This window comes from Pan paniscus, chromosome X, assembly GCF_029289425.2.
Source record: "Pan paniscus chromosome X, NHGRI_mPanPan1-v2.0_pri, whole genome shotgun sequence".
Lineage (NCBI taxonomy): Eukaryota > Metazoa > Chordata > Mammalia > Primates > Hominidae > Pan > Pan paniscus.
In genome coordinates this window covers 115,033,224-115,045,590 of record NC_073272.2, presented here as the reverse complement: position 1 = coordinate 115,045,590, position 12,367 = coordinate 115,033,224, and the positions used below count along the sequence as shown (strand labels likewise).

Below are 12,367 nucleotides of genomic sequence, written 5' to 3'. Positions count from 1 at the left end.
GCTAACTCTACCCTTTATCCAACTCCAAGTAGCTGCCTACCTAATAACTATAATTCGGCCTTGGATATATCTAAAACCTTTAAGGAGACTTAAACATCAGTCTACTCTTTAATGTGAAGAAGAGATTGCTCTGTTCTGCACGTACACTGTTCCAATAACCCCTGTGGATGCATAAGAAAGATATAAAGGTTTATTAAGAAGGGCGGGGAAGAGAGATGAGAGCAGAAGAGTTATTTGCAAAGTTATGCATGGGGTTAGACTAAGCCATTTTAGCCCTCTTCTACCACTGTAATACCCACAACCAATTAAACCATCTCCAATTTTCTGTTTGTATTATATTACATTATATTATTATTATTAGTTTTGAGGCAGAGTCTCGCTCTGTCGCCCAGGCTGGAGTGCAATGGCATGATCTTGGCTCACTGCAACCTCCACCTCCTGGGTTCAAGTGATTCTCCTGCCTCAGCCTCCTGGGTAGCTGGGATTACAGGCGCCCACCACCACGCCTGGCTAGTTTTTGTATTTTTACTAGAGATGGGGTTTCACCATGTTGATCAGGCTGGTCTCGAACTCCTGATCTCAAGTGATCCACCCGCCTCGGCCTCCCAAAGTGCTGGGATTACAGGAGTGAGCCACCGCACCCAGCCTTATTTTATATTATTATTATTTTCTTGAGACAGAGTCTTGCTCTGTCACCCAGGCTTGAGTGCAGTGGCTCTATCTCAGCTCACTGCAACCTCTGACTCCTGGGTTCAAGCGATTCTCCCGCCTCAGCTTTCACAGTTGCTAGCATTACAAGCATGCGCCACCACATCTGGCTAGTTTTTATTCTTTTAGGAGAGACGGGGTTTCACCATGTGGGCCAGACTTGTCTCGAACTACTGACCTCAAGTGATCTGCCCACCTAGGCCTCCCAAAATGTTGGGATTACAGGCATGAGCCACTGTGCCCAGCCTTGTATTATTTTAAAGGAGATGCGTCATAGGGTCATAGTTGCTAACCCGTTCCTCCCCTTCCCCATATTCCTATAGCCATTTTCAGCTTTCAGCGTGATGACATCTATTTCTTTCTCTATCTCCTCCACGAGCCTGTGAGCTCCTTGAAAGCACGGTTGGTATCTTATTTGACTTTGTATCTTGGCTCACCACAAGCACCTACCGAATGTTTGCTCAATAAATAAACTTCGATGGAGGTGAGTAGGGAAAGTGCGCAGACCTACACATCATGCAGGCTATATAGTCCTCTCACGTGGTTTTAAAAACACATACTCTATTGGAGAAAGCTGTGAACAAAATAGTCAAGTTCAATAACGTCTTCACATTCTTCACATACAATTGGCCTGTTATCATGCTTTAACTACCCTTGTTTAATACTTCAAGATACTAAAAAACTCTTCAAGATGTTTGTGACCTGTCCTTTGAATTTAGCTGAAAATCAAACAGAAACAAACCTTTTCAGAAGCAGTTTTTACTTTCAACCATTTTGGCATTCAAGCAGCACATTTCACCTTTACAGTCATACACATCATGCATACATCATGTTTTGACAGGCCTGCAATTTATAGATAAAAGTTGACATTTAGAAGTAAATATAAGGAGTTCAAGACCAGCCTGGCCAGTATGGTGAAACCCCATCTCTACTAAAAACACAAAAATTAGCCGGGCATGGTGGTGGGTGCCTGTAATCCCAGCTACTCGGGAGGCTGAGGCAGGAGAGCTGCTTGAACCCGGGAGGTGGAGGTTGCATGAGCCAAGATCGTGCCACTGCACTCCAGCCTGGGCAACAGAGTGAGACTCCATCTCAAAAAAAAAAAAAAAAAAAAAAGAAAGAAAATAAATATAAATTGCCCCAAACTAAAGGTCTACTAACATTTTTTATTGTCAATATTTTCAATATATACAAGAGAAAATAGCACAAAAAAAACACCCATAAACCCATCACAGATTCTACATTTAACCAGATTTCCCCACATTTGCTTGGTTCATCTATTCTCTCTTCCTGTCCTTTCTTCTCTCTCCCTCCTTCCCTGTCTCTCTTCCATGAATTATTTTAAAGCAAATCTCAGAAATCCTGTGATTTCACCCCTACATAGCTATTAAGAAATGAGTTCATTTTTCTGGAAATACCTCTATTCTGTGCTATAATTGATCATTAGCTAGATTCTAACTGATCTTTTGTTTTGTTTTGTTTTCAGTACCAATATCTATGAGTCACTTAAACCCCAAAGGGTGCCCAATCCTGTGTCATTTCCTGGAGGAATATCAAATACCTCCATTTTAGGTAAAAGTTTCCTTTCCTCTTTTTATACTTAATAAACAAAGATAATATCTGAAAGCAATGGCTATTTAAAAATAAATTAATACATAGCTTTTTCCAATAATAGAAATATTCGATTCAATTTGGTCAGATTAAAGACATCATTTAAACGTTTCTCAGGCAAGAATTTTGCAGCTATTTAATGCAAGTCTCAATTATAGTCTAAAAGCCCTTTTTCCTAGGATGAAGAATACTATTTCAAACCCAAAGACACAACAAAAAGACACCTCTCCTTCCCCTAGCTTCAGAAAGCTAAGGTACATTAACTAACTTCTTAGATTGAAATAGCCCACTTTGCTTTTAAAAGGTCTAATGTCTTCCATGCCTAAGTAAACTTTTACATCTACCCTCAAAATCTGAATAATTTATGAGAAAATAAATCTGCTGCTAATGAAATTAATTAATTTTCATACCCAAGAAGTATTTCCACCAGTTTCCTTTCTTATGAAAATTAACATATGTTTGAGTGAAGCCAAGGGCAATTTTCAGGGATATGTGTGTGTGGGGTGTTTGTGTGTGTGTGTGTGTGTGTGTGTGTGTGTGTGAGAGAGAGAGAGAGGGAGGGAGAGAGAGAGAGAGAGGCTAGGCAAGATCAGACTAGTTACCATGCTTCACTTCAATTCAAAATAAAAATGCCATAAAATATTGTGACCTATAACTCAAATCACTATATACACGAAGCAGAAAGCTATCGGCAAGTCACTGAAAATGCCTCTTGCAGTGTTATATACCTTGCTTATATGTTAGCAAATACAGCACTTGTTAATTGAAAAAACTGGTTTGTTTTGTTTCATGCTTCACTTTTTACTTCATATGCGCATACTAAGTACAACCAGTCCGAGAGGTGACTCAACTCAGAGTGAGGATTGACTGTATAACTAGCTATACTTCCCTTTGCCAGAAATATGGGGAAATTAAACTTATATGACAACCATGTGATGGAAAATCCTAATGTATGTGAGCACCAGAAATCACTATTGCTGCCAAGTACAAATAACGCCATCAAAATTTAATCACCAGTGATGTTTATTATTTTGTAAATTATAAACACTAAGACAACTGTTTGATTTAACCCACGTAGGAAGAGTAGAATATCAATCTAATCGTGACATGTTCTGTCATGACAGCCACCTCAATCTCCATTTTACAGAATTTTGAAAAACCATGTAACTGGGATCAAAAGCATTTGAAATCCCACCCCCACCACAAATATAGACAATAATTTCTATTATTTAGTGTTTTAGATACTTAACTTGATAAATACGGCTGTATAATTAGGATTTCAAAACCCATTTTTAAAAAGTATAAACTCCCTAAACATTCTCTAAATAAAGAAAAATACAGAATACACACAGAACAGGTTAGAATCTAAACTTCAAATTTTTCTCTTAACAAAAATTTTATTCTACTTGAATAAATAATATTTTTAAAGTGACTCCAAATGTTTACCCAAATAAATAACAGGAATTTCAAGCTTTTTGACGTAAATTCCTGCTTAATCATTTAGTATTTAAATTTAGATTTAGTAATCTCAAAGTTAGAGCCTGTCAAAATAATATTAAAATAGTTACCCGCTGAGAGCAAACTTGTTTCTTTCCTTTCTCGCAGCACTGATAGACAGAACCTTCTCCCACGCCCAGAAGAGCAATCTGGAAACCCAACATTCTTCTTACAACTGCAACTTTAGAGAGCAAGTCACAACACTTCCTGCTAGAAAAAGAGAACACCCTGACAAAAGAATGATACAATACTTACGAATCCCCTTCCTGTCAGCCTGGCGGTATTTTGCCGAGAATTTAATAAATTCTAATTTAAATGCAGCATTTACAGAGAAAAGTTTTCTTTTTTCTTCTTCCTTTTTTTTTTTTTCCCCAAAATCATATAAGGACTCAGGGGAATTTAAAGTTAGTTCAGGTCAAATAGCTACAACCCATATACCTATTTAGAGTTTGAACAGTAGCCAAGTAACCTGCTTATTTTAGAACACATGGAACAGCTTCTCCCCAGTGCCCAAGTCACTCGTCCATAGTCAAGAACATTACTTGCGAAGGCAAATTAACTCTCAAGCCACTCACTTACAGTCTCTATTATTCATGCTGATCCATACACAACATTTACACCCCATATGCTAAGGTGTTGTAGCATTTATTTCAAGTATATACATTTTGATTTATGTCAAAAATGTAAGCTCTTCTGTGTAGGAACTATATTTTCTGCTGGCATAGCACACAGGAACTAAGCCAACACTTGCTGAACGGAAATATCTCAGTTAGAAATAATTTTCTAACTGAGAGCTGTAGTAAAGAGGTCTGGAGCCAGATTGGGTTCAAATTCTGGCTCCACACTTTATTAACTGTGCAAATTGCTTAAAACTCTTCTGCCTCTATTTTCTCATCCCGGGATGAAGATAAGAGCAACTCCATCATATCGCAGTTCACTATTTTATACATGGTTGTAAGGCTTAAATGATTTAATATGTGTCATAAATTTAGATCATAGTCTGGCGCATGGTAAGTACTAGATACGTGATAACTGCTCTCATTATTGAAATTTGCCTTTAACTGGTCTAGCAATCTAATCAGTGAATTCCTAAATCAAGCAAGTGGTTAGTTGTGAGTGCCTTTTATGAGAGAGAACAATCAGTTGGAGCACTGGGCTAGGCTGAAGAGGCCGTTTCTGTGCTGACATAGGGCAAGTTCATACTTTGAAAGGAAATGCAGCACAATGAAAGCATCAGGGTCTTAGGAGTCTGACAGACCTGTAAGTCTGTGTGACCCTGAACAAATTACTTAGCTTCTCTGAGCCCCGGGTTCATATCTATAACAATGGAGCTATTCCACATATTTCACAAGGTCCACAGGATGACCCAATGGGAAGATATAAATATGTAAGAGTGTCTGGGTCCAGCAAGGTACTCAGTAAGTGGCAGATATTATTATCTTGTGTCTGGGATAAAGCATGCATAATGCCATCTGCTGCTGTAATCTACCTCATGAGAATGAAAGAAAGTGAGACAATAGATACTCTAGTCCTTCATAAATAATACATGACAAAGTATTTTATGATAGCATACCGAACTCTCAGCATAAGGAGGTGACTCACAGTGTGGGCACCTGTGAAAAGGAGCCCTCACCGGATAGTCCCCATTATGAGGCAGACAGTGTTCTCCTGTCCTCATCACTAACCACCATCAGCAGACACTGGGTTACATTTTGTCTCCTTCATGGAAGTGCTTTAATTTATTTCACCAATCACAAAACCTTCGTGAAATATCAAAAGGCAACACAATGCAGAAGAGAAGGAATACAATGGCAGGAGTCATAGGACATGTTTTTCCGTCTGTCCTTGTTGCTGACTCACTATGTGAAATGAAGCTTCTTCAACTTTTCTGAGTACCAAATTCTCCATTTCTAAAACAAGCATAGAACTATCTGCCTGTGGCCTGTCAGGGAATAGTAGGTAACTACCAAGCATTTTGAGCTAATTTGAAGAGTATGTGTTATCATGCATTTTTCAGATAGAGAAAACCAGGGCATAGGAAACTGCCTCAGGTAAGAAGACAGTATCAGTTTAGACCAGAAATGTTGGTTTTTCCCCAGCCTTACCTTTTCTTCAGCCACACCTGTTGCCTCAAACCACTGAGACGGGTCTGTCCCAAATGCTACGTAACCACCCTTTTCAGATATGTAGCAGTATCATTGAGGAAATTAATGTTTTAAATATGTAATTCTTCATTTTAGAAGACAGCTTTCTCTCGTTTCAAGTTTTACAGGTCGTTATAACAGTACTACTTAAAAACTGTTTTTCTGACTTTTCCTTTCCTGGTCATCTGGAATATATATGCTCTCCAGCTTTCCAAACTCCAAGGCTAATCTTCGATCAGCATGATCTGTCAACACCGAGTTACTAATTCTAAAGTCACTTCACCTTAATATAATAGCATATATTTCTACTGCAAAGCATTGTAGTTAAAGTTCCAGGAATAGACATGCCCTTCAAAAGGGCACATCTTCTACTTAGTAAATGCTAGGTAGGACATAAAGACAGTTTTGGTTTTTTTTTTTTTTGAGACGGAGTCTCGCTCTGTCACCCAAGCTGGAGTGTAGTGGCGGGTTCGCGGCTCACTGCAAGCTCCACCTCCTGGGTTCATGCCATTCTCCTGCCTCAGCCTCCTGAGTAGCTGGGACTACAAGCACCCGCCACCACGCCCGGCTAATTTTTTTGTATTTTTAGTAGAGACGGGATTTCACCGTGTTAACCAGGATGGTCTCGATCTCCTGACCTTGGGATCTGCCCGCCTCAGCCTCCCAAAGTGCTGGGATTACAAGGCGTGAGCCACCGCGCCCGGCCAGTTTTTTGTTTCTTTTATTTATTATTATTTTTTTTGAGACGGAGTCTCGCTCTGTCGCCCAGGTTGGAGTGCAGTGGTTCGATCTCAGCTCACTGCAACCTCCGCCTCCCGGGTTCCAGCTATTCTCTGGCCTCAGCCTCCCGAATAGCTGGGATTACAGGCACCTGCCACCATGCCCGGCTAATTTTTGTATTTTTAGTAGAGACGGGTTTTCACCATGTTGGCCAGGCTGGTCTAGAACTCCTGACCTCAGGTGATCCACCCACCTTGGCCTCCCAAAGTGCTGGGATTACAGGTGTGAGCAACTGTGCCCGGGCTAAAAGACAGTTCTACCACATCAGTAATTTAACCAGTTTTAGCATGTGGCCCATTTTGTAAACTTCTATCTCACTCACCATCCGAGGTGTGTGTGGGTGTGTGCGTGACGGGGGCGGTGGGGAGCGTGTCTGTGTATGTGCATGTATGTGAACAGGATCTCGGTTTTTACTATGGGTAATGAACACTAGTTTGGGAATGCAAGACGGTGGCAAGGGTTCTGCAATAAATTCTACATTTTCATCAGCAGGCCACAGAATGAAAACGGCTTTTAAATTGCATCCCAAATTCATCAAAATGAATGCTAAGGAAAGCCGACGGAAACCAAATTCTCACTGTCACTCTCTCTAGATATTACAAACAGAAACCACACAGTTAAGAGTTCAGGCCCGGCTGGGCACGGTGGCTCAGGCCTGTAATCCCAGCACTTTGCGAGGCTGAGGTGGGCGGATCACCTGAGGTCAGGAGTTCCAGACAAGCCTGGCCAACGTGGTGAAACCCCGTCTCTACCAAAAATTCAAAAAAGCCAGACTGGTGGTGTGCGCTTGTAGTCCCAGCTACTTGGGAGGCTGAGGCAGGAGAACAGCTTGAACCCCAGAAGTGGAGGTTGCAGTGAGCAGAGATTGCACCACTGCACTCCAGCCTGGGCCACAGAGACTCCATCTCAAAATACAAACACAAAGTTAAGAGTTCACACACATGCACTTGTGGACACACTCCCACCCCAGGGTGGAAAAAAGAGGCACACCCCAAAAAGTTATGGGAGTTTCACATAAGTATCAGTGGAATATGTAGTTGTAACACAAAAGCTAGGCATAGTATTTTTAAAGTCTCTTACAACTTTCATCCAGACGTCATGCTCTCCACCACACCCAGTACTAGGTATACTTTCCATGTGTGACACGTACATTGGAGGCCTCTCCCACTGTGCTTAATGACAACAACACTCATCTATTTTCCTTTCATGAAACAGTTTTTTTTCCATCTTCATGACTTATAAAAACAAAGCGAACAAACAAACATAGTGAGTGAAGCATAGAAGGCAAAGGGATCTAACATATAAAACAGGCAACAAGTTTACATTCAAGAAACTACTACTGTAATTTTGGGACTATATTGGAAAGTTTAGGAAATTCATACCAGGCACAGCATTAGGTATATAAACTTGTTGCATGGATGTGTCAATTTTAATAATCAAGTCATATATGTAATCTTTTTTTCATATTTGGGGAAAAATAAGTCAGAATATATCTTAATTTCAATATTCTGGCCAGGCGTGGTGGCTGGTGCTTGTAATCCCAGCACCTTGGGAGGCAGAGGTGGGTGGATCACTTTAGCCCGGGAGTTCGAGAGCAGCGTGGGCAACATGGCAAAACCCTGTCTTTACAAAAAAAATACAAAAAAATTAGCTGGGCATGGTGGCTGTCGCCTGTAGTCCCAGCTACTTGGGAGGCTGAGGTAGGAGGATAGCTTGAGCCCAGGAGGTGAGCTGTGATCTTGCCACTGCACGGACAGAGCAAGACTGTCGCAGAAGAAAATATAAAATTCAATATTCCAAGGGCTGTCTCCCTGATAGTATTTATTAGCTCTTTATTTGTGTAACTAAGTAATCAAAATTTTAAAATAAATAAAGAAAAGGTCAAAATACATCGAACTACACATGGGGCAATGAATGAATTTAAAAGACATACATGTTCAGTTCATAGCTAATAAAAACATACAAAGGAATAACTCACATGCTCTACAATTTTCTATCCTGAGGGTCTCTCTCTCACTCAAAAAAAGAAAAGAAAGGAGAGGGGAATAGGAGAAAAGTGAAGGGGTGGGGCAAAGGGATAAGGAGGGAAACAACAACAAAAAACCCAACTCAGCAGTTCCTAAACTTTTTGGCCTCAGGATCTGAGGATCCCAAAGAGTTTGGTGACACATGGGTTAGATCTATCAGTGTATTTGTCACATCAAAAATTGCGACTACGAAATTTTTAAGATATTTATTTGTTTAAAAATAAGAATAAGCCCATTACATGTTAACATAAGCTTTTTAATGAAAAATAACTATATTTTCAAAAAAAGTGTAGTGACAAGGGTGGCATTGTTTACATTGTTGCAAATCGCTTTAATGTTTAACCTAGAACAAGAAAGCTGGGTTTTCATATCTGCTTCTGCATTCAATCTTTTGCAATACCGGTTTTGGTTCCAGTGCATGAAGAACATCTGGCCTCCTACAGATAAACTGTTGTAAAAAGAAAGAAATACTTTAAGAGGCTTTCCAGATACTTACAGATATTCTTCAATACTACACCAAAACTCGAGAAGTGGTAGTTTTTCAAAGGTTGGTTGCAATGTGGAGTCTGATACAATATCAACGATTTTTTCAAAATCTATTGGTCTGTCTTGCACTTAGAATGGGCCTTTTACCCATGCTTGATTTTGTAACATCATACATTAGTTATTTGGAAAAATATTGTTTCAGTAAGTTATGTGGGTCTTCCAAATGCTGATACATTTCATTATACAAAATCTAACACATTATTTTCATTAATTATACTGTCGATTTCACTAGAAAAGCCTAAGTATTGATCGGATAAAATGGTGACCAATGCAAGTTCTCAAAAATTTGAATTTTGCTTGAAAGCTCTAATTTTAGCATTGGCAACAAATACTCTTAGTTGTTTCCCTTGCAGTGAGAGGCACACTTGGTTCATTTTTTAAAAATAAAGTATCTGTTAGATACTCGGGTCTGAATAATCAGTTAATTCAATCTTTCAAAGTAAAACTGGTTGTCTTTTTTTTTTTTTTTTGAGACGGAGTCTCGCTCTGTCGCCCAGGCTGGAGTGCAGTGGCGCGATCTCGGCTCACTGCAAGCTCCGCCTCCCTAGTTCACGCCATTCTCCTGCCTCAGCCTCCCGAGTAGCTGGGACTACAGGCGCCTGCCACCACGCCCAGCTAATTTTTTGTATTTTTAGTGGAGACGGGGTTTCACCGTGTTAGCCAGGATGGTCTCGATCTCCTGACCTCGTGATCTGCCCGCCTCGGCCTCCCAAAGTGCTGGGATTACAGGCGTGAGCCACCGCGCCCGGCCTGGTTTTCTATTTTTAAAAAGGCAGCTAGTTTAGCTCACAACTCAAACAGCTGCGCAAGTGCTTTCCCTCAAGACAATCGTCATATATCCATATGCAGCAGAAATACTTTATGGGTATGTCTTATCTCATCATACACAATATTTAAAAAGATGCATACCTAAGAATTGAGATTTAATACAATTATTTTTTCCTGCTTCATCAAGTACATTTGTAAATGAAATGCATGTTGTAAGATTTTTTTCTAAAGGTGATGGTATGGTGCTGAGGAATACAATGGCTATCACTACACTGTGGGGCCACTATCTTGATTCAGCAGCTTTACCCACTACTGCTTTTGCATCATCAGTGCAAATGTTAACACAGTGAAAAAGCAAATAACAATTTAGTTTTATCATGAAAGTAATTTTAACCCCCATGAGCCCATGTGCCACACTTTTTGAAAACTGGTGCTTTATTCAGTAATATTTATGAAGGAGACATCTAATTTTAGAGACAGCAAACCTATAAAGTATGCAGGTTTTAACAAGAATTTTCAAACTGAAAATAAAATTAACAAAATTACATATCTAGGTTTTAACCTGAGTTCTGTACTTTTGAACTGTGAAAAGAAAAAACATCTCTTTAATATCAATTCAGGCAAGACAAAAATCTACAGCTTATCTACTTCAAAGCACATTTTGCTGAATCAGGTTCATGTCTAAAAGGCAAGACTTTATCATGACAGTCATGACATAACATGTACAGTGTTGTTTAGAAACTTTTTTTTTTTTTTTTTTTTTTGAGACGGAGTCTCACTCCATCCTCCAGGCTGGAGTGCGTGGCACAATCTTGGCTCACTGCAACCTCCCCCTCCCGAGTTCAAGCGATTCTCCTGCCTCAGCCTCCCAAGTATCTGGGACTACAAGCACCTGCCACCACACATGGCTATTTTTTTTTTTTTTTTTTTTTTGTATTTTTAGTAGAGACCGGGTTTCACTATGTTGGCCAGGCTAGTCTCGAACTCCTGGCCTCATGACCTGTCCGCCTCAGCCTCCCAAAGTGCTGGCATTATAGGTGTGAGCCACAGCGCCCGGCCTGTTTAGAAACTTTTAATAAAATTTTTTAAAAGATTAAGAAAGGAAATATATGTTACAAAATGAGTTAACATCCTAATCATACACAGCAAATTAGATTTTTCTTGGCCGGGCGCAGTGGCTCACGCCTGTAATCTCAGCACTTTGGGAGGCCGAGGCAGGTGGATCACCTGAGGTCTGAAGTTCGAGACTAGCCTGACCAACAGGGAGAAACCCCGTCTCCGCTAAAAATACAAAATTAGCCAGGTGTGGTGGCACAGGCCTGTAATCCCAGCTATTCGGAGGCTGAGGCAGGAGAATGGCTTGAACCCGGGAGGCGGAGGTTGCTGTGAGCCAAGATCGCACCATTGCACTCCAGCCTGGGCAACAAGAGCAAAACTCCGTCAAAAAAAAAAAAAAAAAATTAGATTTTTCTTCTGATAAGCGGTTAAGAATTTCTTTCTCTTGCATAAAGTAGCACAGAAAGGGTTTAAAAGTAAAACTCCATATGAAATGCAAACACTACTATCTTAAAATATTAAAAACTAAGTGTACTATAGTATTTATGGGTAAAACAATATGCGGATTATTTTAAAGCAAATCTCAAAAAAGAAGGGGAGAGCAAAGATGAAATAAGAACATGAAATACTGGTAATTGTTAAAGCTGGGGGTTTTTAATGCTATTTTACATTATGTGTTTGAATAATTCCATAAAAATAAGTTTTTAGACCGGGCGCAGTGGCTCACACCTGTAATCCCAGCGCTTTGGGAGGCTGAGGAGGGCAAATCACGAGGTCAGGAGTTTGAGATCAGCCTGGCCAACATGGTGAAATCCCGTCTCTACTAAAAATACAAAAAATTAGCTGGGCGTGGTGGCGGGTGCCTGTAATCCCAGCTACTTAGGAGCCTGAGGCAGGAGAAAATCTTGAACCCAGGAGGCGGAGCTTGCAGTGAGCTGAGATTGCACCACTGCACTCCAGCCCAGGCCACAGTGCAAGACTCTGTCTCAAAAAACAAACAAACAAACAAAAAAACTTTTTAAAATTTCTGCCTACTTATATAAAGGACTTGGGATTTTGGAGAGCAAAATTAAATTTCATGGCTCATATTTGTTCAATACATAAATACCGATTAAGCATCTATTCTGTAAAAGGCACTATACTAGTTGGCATCAGGAAATATGAGGATTTCTGCAATATGCTTTTCATATCCTCAAGGGGCTCGGAGTGGCTGTGTCTATATATATAATC

At 40.1% G+C, this 12,367-nt stretch overlaps 1 protein-coding gene and 1 long non-coding RNA gene across 5 annotated transcripts in view; one reads left to right on the top strand and one right to left on the bottom strand.

The window, feature by feature from the left end:
• PLS3 (plastin 3) overlaps positions 1–12,367 on the bottom strand; it is a 93,853-nt gene that overhangs the window by 53,157 nt on the left and 28,329 nt on the right. Inside the window, exon 1 of one of the 4 annotated variants that reach the window (XM_003805412.6) lies at positions 3,888–4,026. The exons of 2 other annotated variants lie outside the window; for them this stretch is intronic. The gene's annotated coding sequence lies outside the window, so the exon portion shown is untranslated. Of the gene's footprint in view, positions 1–3,887; positions 4,027–12,367 lie in introns of those variants that run through there. One more of the 4 variants, XM_034950576.3, reaches the window with a different exon arrangement.
• Positions 4,186–12,367, top strand: part of LOC130541180 (uncharacterized) — a 32,523-nt gene continuing 24,341 nt past the window's right edge. Inside the window, exon 1 of the long non-coding RNA XR_010111191.1 lies at positions 4,186–12,367. This exon is cut by the window's right edge and continues 22,562 nt beyond it. This is a non-coding gene — a long non-coding RNA (uncharacterized LOC130541180).